This window comes from Schistocerca cancellata, chromosome 5 (assembly GCF_023864275.1).
Source record: "Schistocerca cancellata isolate TAMUIC-IGC-003103 chromosome 5, iqSchCanc2.1, whole genome shotgun sequence".
Classification (NCBI taxonomy): Eukaryota; Metazoa; Arthropoda; class Insecta; order Orthoptera; family Acrididae; genus Schistocerca; species Schistocerca cancellata.
Genome location: NC_064630.1, coordinates 155324616 through 155343454, shown reverse-complemented (window position 1 = coordinate 155343454; position 18839 = coordinate 155324616).

The following is an 18839-nucleotide window of genomic DNA, read 5'->3' as shown; positions in this document are numbered from 1 at the left end:
CAGTAATGACAAGGACAACCTACATCTAGATGTACATTCCGCAGGCCACCTTACGGTGTGTGGCGGAGGGTCGTTCTGGTACTACTTTTATGTCCCCCTTCCGTGTCCTATTTGCGATTGATGTCTGGGTCAACGTCTGTGGGCTCTAGTTTTTCTTTTTTTTTTTTGGGGGGGGGGGGGGGAGGAGACCAGACAGCGAGGTCATCGGCCTCATCGGATTAGGGACGGATGGGGAAGGAAGTCGGCCGTGCCCTTTCAAAGGAACCATCCCGGCATTTGCCTGGAGCGATTTAGGGAAATCACGGAAAACCTAAATGAGGATGGCCAGACGCGGGATTGAACCGTCGTCCTCCCGAATGCGATTCCAGTGTCCAGGCTCTAGTTTCTCGTATTTTTTTCTCGGATGTTCTCATTGCGGCCGTTTCAAGAGACGTATATGGGACTAAGAAAAGGGACAAGGGTACTTGTGAAAACGAAGGGAAAATCTCTTTAAAAATGAACCGAATGACGGGAAATAATAATGATGGATTTATGGTATACCCTTGTATACACATTTCCATACAAATGATTTTCAACAAAATTCCTTACAGAGCATTACAATACCTCGGTGTAAACGATATTTGACGTAAGAATATAATCTTCGTGTGCTTTTTGTTTATCATTTACTTTAAGTGATACAAAAACGTTAACTGAATTAGTTACGCTTTCATAGGCTACATACAGTTGTCCTGACTAAAGACAGCATTTGGTAAAAACAATTCTACTCTTTGAGCGTTTGTCCGTGCGACTTGTTTATAGTGTTCACAAATGCAATTTTAATAGGCAGTTGTCTTCTTCTAGCCGGCTGGTGTGGCCGTGCGGTTCTAGGCGCTTCAGTCTGGAACCGCGTGACCGCTACGGTTGCAGGTTCCAATCCTGCCTCGGGCATGGATGTGTGTAATGTCCTTAGGTTAGTTAGGTTTAAGTAGTTCTAAGTTCTAGGGGACTGATGACCACAGATGTTAAGTTGCATAGTGCTGAGAACCATTTGAACCATTTTTTTGTCTTCTTGTCAATTGAAAAGGCACGCTTGGATCGGTTGATATTAAATTTATCCGTGATACTATAAGAGTTTTCCCGATGTCAGTCTCTGTAAACAGTGGACCTGTGCGAAACTTTCACACTTTTACAATTGTAAATAATACAGTATTTGGAATAAGTGTAGTCTATGGGATAAGGGCAGATGGTGACAATGACAATTATGTTTGTGCTTTCGGAAAGTAAATTCGTTTAGAAAAGTCAACTTGTACGACGGGCAGAGCTAATGGACTACTGCAGTGGTCACGGTAATTATTTATGACGATGCTGTACCTAAATTATCCATTTAATAACTACTTTAAGAGCAAGCTGATCTCCTCCTATCCAGCACTGGCACAGAGACAGAACCAGGTTTCATCAGAAAACACAACAGATCCCCACTCCGTCCTCCAATGAGCTCTCTTTCGACACCACTGAAGTCGCAGAAGGCGGTCGTTTGGGATCAATGGAATTCATACTACAGGGTGTGTGGCTCGGTACTATCCCTGAAGTAACAGTTCGTTGTGTAGCTGTGGTGCCAACTGCTGCTCGAATTGCTGCGGCAGACACTTTACGATGCACCACAGCCATACCTCGTACACGACGGTCTTCTGGAGACCGTACTTTCCCGTACGAGTAATCACGTACAGAGGCGGCATTGTTACCGTGTCTTTCTGCAATATCGGGAAAGAATATCCGGCTTCTCATAGCCCTATTACACGGCCCCGTGCCAACTCCGTGGAATTTGGTAATGTCGTTTCTGTCCTCTTGAAGGCATTCTTGACTAACACACCAATCTCAAAGGTAGGTAAGGCTATACGACCCTTACAGAGTTTCTGATACAAATCTGATTCGTATCCTCATTGTGGCGTCACTAGCGCCACGCTTATGTGACTGCCGTGAACTATGAGGGAACGTCATCTACCCACCAATCCCTGCACCAGTCTTCGGTCCTCAGCAGATCCTCCGCTGAATTCTCCTGGAATTCTGGAGATAAGCAATATTTCGGGACTGAAGATCCTACAATATGGTGACAAAACGCGATCGGCAAGGAACCAAACACAATGCCCAGCCTGTGGTGCTACAGTACCAACATTAAAAAAAATTCTTTATATTCAGCCAATGATATTCATGAATAATAACCCACCACCTTATACATTAGTGGGTCTTAATTACTACAGTACATTTACTTACTTTTGCAACATTATTACAATTATAAGTTTTCTACCTTCTACCTTTCTACAGGATTTGAAAGTGTTTGTTTGCTATGGGTAAGTCTACATTCTACTTTCTACTTTATCTACTCTACTGCCCTAACAAGCTGCTCCTGCAGCGTTACAGATGTGCCAGTTGATCTATAAACCCACAACTTTTGGCCGTGCCCACTGAGCTAACCCCATTGGGCGTGCCCCAGGCACTGGGTTGGCCTTAACCTGGAAATCGCTGCAGGTACTGTTAATGGATGTCCAAAACCTACAGCCTACTTAAAAAACTACCTATCTACTATGAGTCATTATCGGTGTGCATTAAGTCAAATCCGGGATTTTTCGCATCTTTCCACTACTTCAAGACGTGGCGGATTCCGACCGTCACGGTGATCGGCCAGCCCACGCCCCGGCGGAATGGGGTAGGTGCGGATATGTCATATTTTGATCACGATTTATAGATTATCCCTACGATATTCTTGCAGGACCTTTGCCGATACCTCTCTGGCACGACTATCGATGATCTTGAATGTGGTTCAGTCCCTAATCAGATGGTATGTGTCTTTATTGGGTAACTGGCGTCTTAGATCGGTGGCTACGTCATCGAAAATGGGACACTCGTATATCTCGTGGTCCGGAGTGCCATTGTCAGCACCACGGTCACACGAGGGGGTGACCCTCTTTCCGAACCGGCAAAGATATGCCGGATACGGCCCATGACCTGTAAGGAAGTGCAGCAATCCCTTGCTCGGTTTGAAGTGCGAGAGTTGAAGTCGTTCCTTAATATTTGGCAGCAGCTGGTATGTCCTCCTTCCTGTCTCTTCCTGCCACAGTTCTTCCCCTCTCATTTTGATTGCGAATTTGTCCCCGACCCGCACCCCCAGAATGTGTTCGGTTTTTTCAGGTTCTACATCTACATCTACATTTATACTTCGCAAGCCACCCAATGGTGTGTGGCGGAGGGCAATTTACGTGCCACTGTCATTACCTCCCTTACCTGTTCCAGTCGCGTATGGTTCGCGGGATAACGACTGCCGGAAAGCCTCCGTGCGCGCTCGAATCTCTCTAATTTTACATTCGTGATCTCCTCGGGAGGTATAAGTAGGGGGAAGCAATATATTCGATACCTCATCCAGAAACACATCATCTCGAAAACTTGAATAGCAAACTACAACGCGATGAAAAGCGCCTCTCTTGCAGAGTCTGCCACTTGAGTTTGCTAAACGTCTCCGTAACGCTATCACGTTTACCAAATAACCCTGTGACGAAACGCGCCGCTCTTCTTTGGATCTTCTCTATCTCTTCTGTCAACCCGACCAGGTACGGATCTAACACTGATGAGCAATACTCAAGCATAGGCCGAACGAGTGTTTTGTAAGCCACCTCCTTTGTTGATGGACTACATTTTCTAAGGACACTCCCAATGAATCTCAACCTGGCACCCGCCTTACCAACAATTAATTTTATATGATCATTCCACTTCAAATCGCTCCGTACGCATATTCCCAGATATTTTACAGAAGTAACTGCTACCAGTGTTTGTTCCGCTATCATATAATAATACAATAAAGGATCCTTCTTTCTATGTATTGGCAATACATTATATTTGTCTATGTTAAGCGTCAGTTGCCACTCCCTGCAATAAGTGCCTATCCGCTGCAGATCTTTCTGCATTTCGCTGCAATTTTCTAATGCTGCGACTTCTCTGTATACTACAGCATCATCCGCGAAAAACAGCATGGAACATCCGACACTATCTACTAGGTCATTTATAAACATATATTGTGAAAAGCAATGGTCCCATAACACTCCCCTGTGGCACGCCAGAGGTTACTTTAACGTCGTAGACGTCTCTCCATTGAGAACAACATGCTGTGTTCTGTTTGCTAAAAACTCTTCAATCCAGCCACACAGCTGGTCTGATATACCGTAGGCTCTTACTTCGTTTATCAGGCGACAGTGCGGAACTGTATCGAACGCCTTCCGGAAGTCAAGGAAAATGGCATCTACCTGGGAGTCTATATCTAATATTTTCTGAGTCTCATGGACAAATAAAGCGAGTTGGGCCTCACACGATCGCTGTTTCCTGAATCCATGTTGATTCCTACAGAGTAGATCTGGGTTTCCATAAATGACATGATACGCGAGCAAAAAACATGTTCTAAAATTCTACAACAGATCGATGTCAGAGATATAGGCCTATAGTTTTGCGCATCTGCTCGACGACCCTTCTTGAAAACTCGAACTACCTGTGCTCTTTTCCAATCATTTGGAACCTTCCGTTCCTCTAGAGACTTACGGTACATGGATGTTAGAAGAGGGGCAAGTTCTTTCGCGTACTCTGTGTAGAATCGAATTGGTATCCCGTCAGGTCCAGTGGACTTACCTCTGTTGAGTGATTTCAGTTGCTTTTCTATTCCTTGGACACTTATTTCGATGTCAGCCATTTTTTCGTTCGTGCGAGGATTTAGAGAAGGAACTGCAGTGCGATCTTCCTCTGTGAAACAGCTTTGGAAAAAGGTGTTTAGTATTTCAGCTTTACGCGTGTCATCCTCTGTTTCAATGTCCTTATCATCCCAGAGTGTCTGGATATGCTGTTTCGATCCACTTACTGATTTAACGTAAGACCAGAACTTCGTAGGATTTTCTGTCAAGTCGGTACATAGAATTTTACTTTCGAATTGACTGAACGCTTCACGCATAGCCCTCCTTACGTTAACTTTGACATACTTTAGCTTGTGTTTGTCTGAGAGGTTTTGGCTGCGTTTAAACTTGGAGTGAAGCTCTCTTTGCTTTCGCAGTAGTTTCCTAACTTTGGAGTTGAAACACCCTCTTTTAACCCAATACCAGGCTGCTTGTTCCCTGATTTTAATGTTCAAGGGATATAATCCCATGAGAATCACCGCCACGGCAGGCACGACCCTCGTGAGCCTGTGTGCCCAGACCCCAGACCCGTAACCCACGATGGAGGCGAAAATGGTGTTGTGATAATCAGATCTGGGGGGAGGTGAAATCTTCTATGCCCAATCGTGATAAGGTTATTCAGGGCCTCTAACGACCTTTGAGTTACCGCTTCGATATGTTGGGCGAAGCTCCATTTCTCATCTACGATAACACCAACGTTTGCCGAACAGCAATCGAGCAACCCTGGGAGAGCGTGGAGAAGGGCAGGCTGCGGCGCAGTGGCTGTGACGGCCGCGAGCTGCAGAGGCCTTTGTGCGAGCGCGGCGCCTCTCCCAGTGCTGGTGGGCGGGACCGCGGCCTCGGCCCCTGCAGACAGTGGCCAATAAATCGGGCCGAGCGGAAGGCCCGCTGCGCGCTTCCGACGCGACGCCGGAGACGGCCCTGGGCACGACCTGCGCCGCCCGGCCCACTGCTCCTCATAAATACGGCGCGGCTCGAGGCGTTCACGCTGTTCATACAGCTCTGATCGCATTCCGGTCGCCTTTTTTTCTTCATTGTTACTTCATCCCCCAACGCCCCATATCGACAGGTGGAGGAGGCTGTCAGCGGCACACTGTACAAGCTCTTCAGCCAATTGACAATAAAAACTAAATGAGAAGAAAACAGGAGTAAGATATGTACACTGAATTTAAAACTTTTTGGAGATGAAAATAAAATTGAAGTGATTACCTACGCCCTTGGTTAAAAACAGTTATAATAAAAGGTTCAGTGAAGCACCATGAGAGCACATTTAAAAGATGATTCCAAACGCTGGTAAAGAAGCACTTTCCTCAGAGTAAAAAATGGACTGGCTTGCCTTGGGATGGGGAATCTGTTGTTGAAGGGGAAAAGTCGGTTAGGAGGATAGGAATGTTGTGGTATAAAGATGGAGGTTCAAATGGGTCTGAGCACTATGGGACTTAACATCTGAGGTCATCAGTCCCCTAGACTTAGAACTACTTCAACCTAACTAACCTAAGGACATCACACACATCCATCCCCGAGACAGGATTCGAGTCTGCGGTCGTAGCAGTCGCGCGGTTCCAGGCTGAAGCGCCTAGAACCGCTCGGCCACCGCTGCCGGCGCTTGTGGTCTATCGAGCTGGGAAAGAGTATCAAATTGGCCTATAAAAGCCATCTTAGCCACAACGCATCCTCGCCGCGCGAAAAGTTACCCAAAAATCGTCCTTGAATATTGAAAACATCGTGTTCTTGCACCTACAAAATAATAAAAATTGACGTTTATATAAATTTTACTTCGAATTTAAACAGCAAAAAATTAACAGTTCAATCGTTCTGTTTATCTAAGCTTCTTACTAAGAAACCGCTGTGCTTAGATAGAATTGTAAATGAAATTAGGCTTTGCATAACGGCCGGCTAAGGATGGAGGACTCGTTCATAGTATTGATGGGTTGTAAGTGGCTTTTGGGATAGAAGAGGAGGTGGAGTAGAGGGGGAGGGGATATTAGTGAGGAAAAAACTTGATGGCAAAAAAGGAAAGATGGGGAGGGGAACGGGGAGAGCCCTGAAGAGTTGGAATGAGTGGATTGGATTTAGAGCTGGTAGGATGGGTAAATGTCTGGACAGTTCGTGATCTGGATGGGGGAGATGATTGGAGTTTCCTTGGGAGAGTATGTGGACGGTGAGCAAGTGTAGGGTTGGTTGGATGTGTTGGAAGAGCCGCAGCAGCATACAAGGATTAGGAAGTAGAGGGGGGGGACTACAGGCTTATTGGAGTCGAGTTTGCGGATGGTATAGGTTGTTCGGAGGTGTAGAATGTGAGTGAGACGAGGCGGGAATTTGATGAGTTACGGAAAGCGAGGTGGTGTGCATCAAACTCCAAGACCTGGAGGCACTTACAGAACTTCGCTGGAGCGGACATCCATGCAGCATTCGTATAGAAAAGGAAGGGTCAGACCAAGGTTTTGTAGGTGTGGAGGGCAAGGGAGTGGTCCAGTCCTTAAGTTCAGCCAGTTAGTAGTTTTACCCTATTGTATGCTTTCTATTAGATGTCTCATAGGTGAGGTTTCCATGTTTAATTGCTGTTCGATGCTTTGTCCAACATACGTTAATGTATTAGTTAGCTGTACAAGACGGTCGTAAATGATAAAGGAGATGGAAGGCACGGGTGGTGCATCTTATAATTATTGCCTAGGTTTTGGAAGGGATAATCTCGAGGAGCCAGGAGGTAAGCTGATTGAGGTGAATTTGGAGGGATTGTTGGGATTTCTAGAGTGTAGGATAGAGAGCGAGGAAAGCGATATTATGAGAATACTGAACGAGGTAAACTGGCGGAGATGTTTTGGGCATATCGGCAGTGTAGAGGAGATAAAGGAGAGGAGGGAAGACGGGGCCTTGGGACACGTCTGCAGTGGGATGGAAGGTGGGGGATTGGCGTTGTTAATGGTGACAAAGAATGAGTGATTAGAAAAGAAGGGTGCAGTACTGATGACAGTGCATAAGTCTGCAGTCCGTAGAGGACACCGGATGCCATACACGTTTGTAGGCTTTCTTTGTCGAGGGAGACAAAAATAGCCGATTTACACTTGTTGAGCTAGTGGGATAGGAGATGGGTGAGGTGCAGGAGCTGGTAATCAGAAGAGAAGGTGGGCCAGAAGCCACATTGTTTAATGGAAAGGAGGTGTGTTGGTTCAGGTGTTAATGGATGTGGTGGGAGAGGATGGATTCGAAGACCTTGTTAGACACTGAGTTGAGTGAAGTGGGGCTTAAGAGGCGGTCTCAGTATGGGATTTGTGCAGTTTGAGGAAAAGTAGGATTTTGGAGGTTTTCTACACTACTGGCCATTAAAATTGCTACACTACGAAGATGTGCTACAGACGCGAAATTTAACCAACAGGAAGAAGATGCTGTGATATGCAAATTATTGGCTTTTCAGAGCATTCACACAAGGTTGGCGCCGATAGTTTCCAACCGATTTCTCATACACAAACAGCAGTTGACCGGCGTTGCCTGGTGAAACGTTGTTGTGATGCCTCGTGTAAGGAGGAGAAATGCGAACCATCACGTTTCAGACTTTGATAAATGTCGGATTGTAGCCTATCGCGATTGGCGTTTATCGTATCGCGACATTGCTGCTCGCGTTGGTCGAGATCCAATGACTGTTAGCAGAATATGGAATCGGAGGGTTCAGGAGGGTAATACGGAACACCATGCTGGATCCCAACGGCCTCGTATCACTTGTTAGGCGAGATGACAGGCATCTTATCCGCATGGCTGTAACGGATCGTGCAGCCACGTTTCGAACCCTGAGTCAACACATGGGGACGTCTGCAACACAACAACCATCTGCACGAATAGTTCGACGACGTTTGCAGCAGCGTGGACTATCAGCTCGGAGACTACGGCTGCGGTTACCTTTGACGCTGCATCAGAGACAGGAGCGCCTGCGATGGTGTACTCAACGACGAACCTGGGTGCACGAATGGCAAAACGTCATTTTTTTCGGATGAATCCAGGTTCTGTTTACAGGATCATGATGGTTGCATCCGTGTTTGGTGACATCGCGGTGAACGCACATTGGAAGCGTGTATTCGTCATCGCCATATTGGCGTATCACCCGGACTGGTGGTATAGGGTGCCATTGGTTACACGTCTCGGTCACCTCTTGTTCGCACTGACAGCACTTTGAACAGTGGACGTTACATTTTAGATGTGTTACGACCCGTGGCTGTACCCTTCATTCGATCCCTGCGAAACCCTACATTTCAGCAGGATAATGCACGACCGCACATTGCAGGTCCTGTACGGGCCTTTCTGGACACAGAAAATGTTCGACTGCTGCCCTGGTCAGCATATTCTCCAGATCTCTCACGAACTGAGAACGTCTGGTCAATGGTGGCCGAGCAACAAGCTCCTCACAATACGCCAGTCACCACTCTTTATGAACTGTGGTATCGTGTTGAAGCTGCATGGGCAGCTGTACCTGTAGATGCCATCCAAGATCTGTTTGACTCACTGCCCAGGAGTATCACGACCGTTATTACAGCCATAGGTGGTTGTTCTGGGTAGTTATTTCTCAGGATCTATGCACCTAAATTGCTTGAAAATGTAATCACATGTCAGTTCTAGTATAATATATTTGTCCAATGAATACCCGTTTATCACCTGTATTTCTTCTTGGTGTAGCAATTTTAATGGCCAGTAGTGTATATTCCAGAGTAGTAACCTATGAAGAGCATAGTATATAAAGGGCTGCAAGGATGCCTAGAAAGGACGCAGAATATACTTTAAGGTGCCAATAGATAATGCGGTCGTGAGCAGGGGATGTGTTGTGCTTTCCTGTGCAGTACTTGTTTTATGTCATGTGCTGTGATTGGGGTGTTCAATTCTGTTTGTAGTCTCCAGTAGTCTACCTGCAATGCCATTTCCGTTCATTACGGCCACGTTGGGCTCGGAGATCTGGTTCTCTGTCTACCAGTTCCCCAGTTCGTTGTTACAGCGGTCATCCAGACATTCCACTGTGGGTTTTGAAAACCAAGAGTTAATCTGGAAATCTCATGGAGAATATAACCTTCAAGGTCTTTTTATATTTCATATTTTTCCGACACAATCACATGAGCATTTCAGAATGTTGTAAGCGGTTTCGACCGGGTAGTGCTCATCGTGGGACTGTCAGTACATAGAAGGGGAGACGAGCTTGCCAGGCTCCAGTGAGGCGCAACATAATTACGATCAGATGCCACACAGGGCGCACAAACAGGGAACATATTAAGATTGCGCCATACGTCACTCCATTTCCACATGCACATCCCACCGCCAACCGTGGGTATAAGTATAAGCAGACACACGTCTCCGCTCAGAGAGTGTATCTACAGTTAATTCGGCAGACCGTGCCTGAAGAAAGCTTAAGGACATATCCACCATCGTTGACCAGAAAACTAGACATTCAGCTAGCTACAGCAACAATTGTTCATTGGCTTCAAGATTAGAAATTGCCACATCATCATCTTCACACTCAGTGTACGTAATGTATAATTTCTGTTAATAAACTACTGTAAATTGATGCTCATTTTTGTTAACATTGATTTTGGCAGTTTGCCTAAACCTTTTTGGCCCCGTAAGGAGGCTGTGTGGTTGCTGCGCGCAAGCAAGCCTACTCTGTAACGGCAACTAGTTTCGATGGTAGACAGTTCTCGTCCTGTTACCTTATTATGTTTGATGCCAAGAGTATTTCGTGAACATAGCGCAAAGAATCATTATAGAATTTTTGTTAGATCATAGTCATGTGTTCTTTAGTAATCAGACGACCAGCTGTGCAGCAGTGTCGCTAAGTAAAGTCAGTTTTTCTCGTAACTAAGCTCTAAAAAGAATGGTTCAAATGGCTCTGAGCACTAAGGGACTTAACTTCTGTGGTCATCAGTCCCCTAGAACTTAGAACTACTTAAACCTAACTAACCTAAGGACTTCACACACATCCATGCCCAAGCCAGGATTCGAACTTGCGACCGTAGCGGTCGCGCGGTTCCAGACTGCAGCGCCTAGAACCTCTCGGCCACTCTGGCCGGCAATTCAGATCTAAGATAAATGTTATCCAGTATTAGTAAATAGGACAGCATTGCACTAATCAGTGCCATTTACGAGCAGCTATACAGACAGCGTTATCCGGCGACACCATCATGAGGTAAGAATTTTTCAGTTTATTTCTCACGGATTCAGATTGATTCCACAGGGCCATGGTGTAGCGCTGCTTACGTCAAAATTTATCAGTTTTTCATGAGTTAAGATTTATCAATTTTCATACATCAGTATTGAAGTATCCAAATTTAATTATTTTGATTTTTTATTTTCTGTTCCGGAAGGTTACACATAAATATTTTATATTTTTTTTCATTTATGCGGAAAGGTTACAATGTGAACGACCGGTCTCTCGTACGTTGGTATCCACGAAGAAAAGCCTCTTCCAGTTCGGATGACGTCTCTTGGGAAAGCGTTCTCTGTACATTCGCGCTGCTGTACGGTCTCTACATCCTGCTGCACCGTACATTAAATTCGTGTCTCCCAACTCGTGACCAGTAACGTTCCATCTTTGACTATGTGTCACGCATTGAACACAGTAACACACCTTACCACTGACACATCACAAGCTGTCTGGTGCAATGGACAACAGACAGCAGGGATAGTGGTGCGATGGATGCGGTCGTCGCGTGACACAGGATCTATGAGCCAACTTGTATGCGGTGTGTCTGTTTGGCGGACAGCGCTGTACGCTGATTATCATCCGCTGCCTGTTCCAGTGTACAACAGACACCTGGGATCTTTCCGACAGCGCGGCAGAGCTGCACGCACAGTTGCAATGTACTGAGAATGGCAGTCGTTGCTTTTGAACAACTACTGTGAGATACGTTGTTGTTAATGTGGTGTACGTTGTGTATGTCCATAACACAATAAATATTCATTTCCGACCATTGGTTTCCTTTCCCAAAATAATAGGTTGTGTTTCAGTTTGACCGAAAAGGTTGAGACACCATGTAGATAATCATGTACTATAAAAATGTAACATTGTTAACTTGGCCGGCCGATGTGGTCGAGCGGTTCTAGGCGCTTCAGTCTGGAACCGCGCGACCGCTACGGTCACAGGCTCGAATCCTGCCTCGGGCATGGATGTGTGTGATGTCCTTAGGTCAGTTAGGTTTTAGTACTCTACTGGCCATTAAAATTGCTACACCACGAGGATGACGTGCTACAGACGCGAAATTTAACCGACAGGAAGAAGATGCTGTGAACGTACATTGGAAGCGTGTATTCGTCATCGCCATACTGGCGTATCACCCGGCGTGATGGTATGATGTGCCATTGGTTACACGTCTCGGTCACCTCTTGTTCGCATTGACGGCACTTTGAAGAGTGGAAGTTACATTTCAGATGTGCTACGACCCGTGGCTCTACCCTTCATTCGATCCCTGCGATACCGTACATTTCAGCAGGATAATGCACGACCGCACGTTGCAGATCCTGTACGGGCCTTTCTGGATACAGAAAATGTTCGACTGCTGCCCTGGCCAGCACATTCTCCAGTGGCCGAGCAACTGGCTCGTCACAATACGCCAGTCACTACTCTTGATGAACTGTGGTATCGTTTTGAAGCTGCATCGGCAGCTGTACCTGTACACGCCATCGAAGCTCTGTTTGACTCAATGCCCAGGCGTATAAAGGCCGTTAGTACGGCCTGAGGTGGTTGTTCTAAGTACTGATTTCTCAGGATCTATGCACCCAAATTGCGTGAAAATGTAATGACATGCCAGTTCTAGTATAATATATTTGTGCAATGACTACCCTTTTACCATCTACATTTCTTCTTGGTGTAGCTATTTTAATGGCCAGTAGTGTAGTTCTAAGTTCTAGGGGACTGGTGACCTCAGATGTCCCATACTGCTCTGAGCCATTTGAACCATTATTGACTTGCAAACAAAGCACAACATTTCAATGTTACGTTAGAGCACCGAAGAACTCACTAGGAACAGATAACTTGTTGCCACCGTTGTTTTGATTCAAAATCGCGTGAGTGGTCTAGTTCCTCTGTAGTTCACACTGCACTGGCGCGACGGCTGTTACCACTAGTGAGAGTTATGAAACAGCTCTTGTCCGATACAATCCCCTGACGTAAGAAACGTAACGATTTTCCCTTTCTTAGCTGAAACAATGAGAATAATAGGTAGTCAGAGGAGCTGATGGTAGGGAGAGGTGGATGAAGAGGGAGAGAGGGAGGCAGCTGGGGGAGGGGGGGATGCGTCTGGCCAGATGTGCTGAGGAGGAGCCGGGGCGGACGGCGAGGAAACGAAATACTGTAGAAGGCACGAGCGGCTTTCTTTGTGCGCGGGGCGTCCGCTGCAAAAAGCCGGCAGGACCTGTTGCTGGCATCCGTTACGGGCAGGCCTGTCCCCTGTGTTTACCGTCGAGATGGGCACGGGCTGATTGGGGGGGCTCCCCCGCCGGGAAGCAGACTTCTCGCGTCGCGAGGTGGTCGCTCGTAAACAGCGCTTCTGATTGCTGCGATTCCCCTCTTCTGTTCTGTTCCGGCACACCTTCACGTTTCGGTGGTGCTACCTGCTGCTATCTCGTCTGTCTGTCTCGCCTCGGCGGCATCCGCTGCAAGATGTCGCGTCTATCTGAGATCGGATCTGTGCGGCCTCGGCATACACGCTCTTCCCTCCGGCCCAGAACGCTTGTGGTCGCGGTCCAGCGCCGCCAGACACGCTATGATGAAAGAGCTACTTGTTTATGCCGTATTTAGAACGCCCGTCTCTTTCCGGGCCGGGTATCCGTCTCGAGGGTTCACTGACCCTTCCGTATCTCTGGCGTTACGCCGCGGCTGGATTATCATCCGTCACGCTGCCACTGCCGCCGCTACTGAGACTGTGATAGGTCAATAAAGACTCTACACACTCCTCACGCAACATCTGGTCCGCTCTCGCTGCCAGTACACGTAACTGCCACATGACGTTTAATACTGAATATTTTTAAGCGAGTGCAGACATCAGCATCCACGCTTAGCTGCTATACAGGGTGGGCCATTGATCGTGACCGGGCCAAATATCTCACGAAATAAGCATCAAACGGAAAAACTACAAAGAACGAAAGTTGTCTAGCTTGAAGGAGGAAACCAGAGGTCCTATGGTTGGCCCGCTAGACGGCGCTGCCATAGGTCAAACAAATATCAACTGCTTTAAAATAGGAACTCCCATTTTTTTATTACATATTCGTGTAGTACGTACAGAATTATGAATGTTTTAGTTGGACCACTTTTTTCGCTTTGTCATAGATGGCGATGTAATTGTCACAAACATATGGCTCACAATTTTAGACAAACAGTTGGTAACAGTTAGGTTTTTTAAATTAAAATACAGAACGTCGGTACGTTTGAACATTTTATTTCGGTTGTTCCAATGTGATACATGTACCTTTGTGAACTTATCATTTCTGAGAACGCATGCAGTTACAGCGTGATTACCTGTAAATACCACATTAATGCAATAAATTCTCAAAATGATTTTCGTCAACCTCAATGCATTTGGCAATGCGTGTAACGACATTCCTCTCAACACCGAGTAGTTCGCCTTCCGTATTTTTCGCAGATGCATTGACAATGCGCTGACGCATGTTCAAAAAATTGTTCCAATGGCTCTGAGCACTATGGAACTTAACTTCTGAGGTCATAAGTCCCCTAGAACTTAGAACTACTTAAACCTTACTAACCTAAGGACATCACACACATCCATGCCCGAGGCAGGATTCGAACCTGTGACCGTAGCGGTCACGTGCTTCTAGACTGCAGCGTCTAGAACCGGACGGCCACTCCGACTGGCCACTGTCGCATGTTGTCAGGGGTTGTCGGTGGATCACGATAGCAAATATCCTACAACTTTCCCCACAGAAAGAAATCCGGGGACGTCAGATCCGGTGAACGTGCGGGTCATGGTATGGTGCTCCGATGACCAATCCACCTGTCATGAAATATGCTATTCACTACCGCTTCAACCGCACGCGAGCTATGTGCCGGACATCCATCACGTTGGAAGTACATGGCCATTTTGTCATGCAGTGAAACATCTTGTAGTAACATCGGTAGAACATTACGTAGGAAATCGTCATACATTGCACCATTTAGATTGTCATCGATAAAATGGGGGCCAATTATCGTTCCTCCCATAATACCGCACATTAACCCGCCAAGGTCGCTGATGTTCCACTTGTCGCAGCCATCGTGGATTTTCCGTTCCCAATAGTCCATATGATGCCGGTTTACGTTACCGCTGTTGGTGAATGACGCTACGTCTCTAAATACGAATGCGTGCAAAAAATCTGTCATCGTCCGTAATTTCTCTTGTGCCCACTGGCAGAACTGTACACGACGTTCAAAGTCGTCGCCATGCAATTCCTGGTGCATAGAAATATGGTACGTGTGCAATCGATGTTGATGTAGCATTCTCAACACCGACGTTTTTGAGATTCCCGATCCTCGCGCAGTTTGTCTGCAACTGATGTGCGGATTAGCCGCGACAGCAGCTGAAACACCTACTTGGGCATCATCGTTTGTTACAGGTCGTGGTTGACGTTTCACATGTGGCTGAACACTTCCTGTTTCCTTAAATAATGTAACTATCCGGCGTACGGTCCAGACACTTGGATGATGTCGTCCAGGATACCGAGCAGGATACATAGCACAAGCCCGTTGGGCATTTTGATCACAATAGCCATACATCAACACGATATCGACCTTTTCCGCAATTGGTAAACGGTCCATTTTAACACGGGTAATGTATCACGAAGCAAATACCGTCCGCACTGGCGGAATGTTACGTGATACCATGTACTTAAACGTTTGTGACTATTACAGCGCCATCTATCCAAAGCGAAAAAAGTGGTCCAACTAAAACATTCATATATCTTTACGTACTACACGAATATGTAATAAAAATGGGGGTTCCTATTTTAAAAAAAAACGCAGTTGATATCCTTTTGACCTATGGCAGCGCCATCTAGCGGGCCAACCATAGCGCCATCTGGTTTCCCCCTTCAAGCTAGACGAGTTTCGTTCTTGATAGTTTTTTCGTTTGATCCTTATAATATTAATGAACTATTGCAAATATGACATATGTATATTAACGACCGTTATAGCGACAGTTATAGTTTCTACCCTGTCATTTACACTTCTTTCAATAACCATGTAGGTATCATGAATATATGTATGTTATCGTCCGTAAAAGCGGCGGTTATTTGCATCAGTTTAATGACATTGTTTTTTTGTATTGCAGTATATTTAACGAGGTAGTATTCCACAAAAGTGTGTATCGATTGAGCTCTTGCTCACCCAACAAGAAATAACATGACGCTCAAGATGCAGAAAGGACGTATCTGACGAGGGTGATAAACTTGACTAGACACAAAACCTTCATAGATAGATTGAAACACGAAGTTTCAACATGAAACTTTTCTGCAGCTTTGCAATCGGGTTTTGTCACAAACTGAAAGGAAAATTACTCCATCAAGTGACATATCAGTCAATAATTGTGCATTATATGTATTGTATATATGCTCTTTTCTAAAAGCATTACATTTTTAGAGTTGTAATGAAATAAACATTAAACTGCCAGAAAAGACTATTATAATATCATTTGACATGGAAGACTGCGAAGTGACCAAAACTTACAAGAATATTCAGAATATGATCAATAGAGCAATTACTGGCAGCTTTTTCTTATTCACTGCTTTCTTCTGCAGATGTTGTAGGCCATTTGACGGGCCATTTGAAAAGTGTCTCATAAAACTCACTGTATCCTGCATGAATATATTGTACAAGTTTTTGCAGATCTTTCACATTTTATCGTTATTAGAAGACTACGAGTGATGTATGCTTTCTCGTGAGATAGACTCGGATGGAAATTGTAGCATTTAAAAGAAAATGTGTTCCTGGCTAGTCCATCAAAATACTCAAAACCAACAATCTTCCCTTCCATGACTGATTTATATTCAAAATGCCTCGATTTGGATAAATGAAAAGTAACTTTATCTTCCTTACGTGTAACTCTTCCCGCTGTTTCATCTGACAGACGCATGTTTTTACAGTGCTAGGGCCACCGTTTCTTGAAAGTTAAATATCATCTGAATTCACCACTCTGATGGAGAAACGGCCGGACACATTGCTCTCTTTCATATGTTCACAGTATTCTTCCGCTGTATATATCCTGCCACTCTTCCTGATTAGCCGTTTAATAGCCCCGAAGTCCATGTCACAGGGAAAAATGGAATATCCTCGTACAAGGGAAATAGTGGCTTATAGTTTTCAGGATATCGTTATCAACCACATTAAGCAGAAAACGAACCAGGATTTTGTCGAGGATTTGCGTCACTGAACCGTATTAGAGCCTGCACATCTTACTCTTTGTTATTTTGTTGAATGTAGTCCAATAAAAAGCTACAAGCTTATCAGGCGTTCACTTGGCAATTCCTTCATGATAAACGTACAACATCGCATGGCCGATCTGTGGGTTGTGTACACTAAAAGTGAACACTGACAACTGTCTTAGGAAAAATACATCTTGAATTCGGATGTTTGGTAGAGGAAGGAACACCGGAAAAAAAAATCAGATGATATACATGCACTCAAGCCTACCACAACAAAACACCAACATTCTCTACTTTGCAAAAGGGGATCAGCTGTGCTACATACAGTATGTCCATTCTGCATCTTTCATGATAATAACCGCCCGAATTCGGGAGGACGACGGTTCAATCCCGCATCCGGCCATCCTGATTTAGGTTTTCCGTGATTTCCCTAAATCGCTCCGGGCAAATGCCGGGATGGTTCCTTTCAAAGGGCACGGCCGACTTCCTTCCCCGTCCTTCCCTAATCTGATGAGACCGATGACCTCGCTGTCTGGTCTCCTTCCCCAAAACAACCCAACCCAATAACAGCCAGGGAAATCATTTTTTGGTGGGTGTATGTGTGACTTTTCTGCACAGTGCATAGTGTTGATGCAAACAAATGAAAATTTCGAATTTTGTTAGATATGTCCTTTCTGCATCTTGTAGTTCACATATCTTGTCCATTTGTCTTTGAAAGTTTACGATGAGTGTAACACAGCCAACTAACTCCATTTTATGTTTGATGCCGGAGGTGTAGACAGCCAGATACAGTCAAAGCGTAGCCTTGGCTACGTAAGTTATTAGGGTGTAAGCAGAATATGTGATTTTATTTCATTCTATGCTGGTGTAACAAGCTGTAACTTTGCGACAGTTCTGAAACATATCAATAAAGGAAAGTATGTGTGACTTGTGGCTGCTCCACAGTTTTAATTTTAGCTTCACGTTGTGATCCATTGAGAAGATGAGGACAGCATATTCCTAATATTTCACAGCCGAGGCAACAGGTTCATCTACACTTATGGAGTAGACAGCGTTTCGAGTCCATCAGATAAAGGAATGAACGTTTCCGCACTACCCAGTACTCGTTTCTTAACAGTAACTTGTATTTACTTTTAGAGAGACAAGTGAATAAGAAATGTACGACCCTAACAAAAATTCTAAGCAGGAAAGAGATGCGATCTTGCGACACATTCGTTCCATTTAGAAAGGAGAACCGATAGAGATACTCAAAGTACACTCCGCCACATACCGTCAGGTGGCTTGCGGAGTATGGATGTAGATGTAGATGTAGATCCACTTGAGAGTTTATCGTTTATTTTCCATTGTTCACGTAACAGCTCAGAGCGTATTTAATGTTCTACAGCTACATTACATTCTAGTCGAAATTTATACATTACTGTACGTCTTACGACAGAGTTAGTGTTAGACCTAGCGAAACTGTCCATGCCTGTAAAACGAAGATTAGGGTTTAAGGACCGGTGGATGACGAGGCCTGGGTGACGGAGAATAATGGGGAATAAAGTCAGCCAGTCCGTTTTTAACGGGGCCATCCTGGCATTTGCCTTAAAATTGTTTCTTCAGATTCCTCCAAAATGTAGTACAGTCAGAAATTTATTTATTTTCAGTCTGCGATCACATTCTACTAATGTTCAATCAGAAATCATCTACACTTTAATATGATATTTAAATTTAATCTTAACTTGCCACCTATTTTAATATTTATTTTTTACTTTAGTTTATCTCCCATACTAT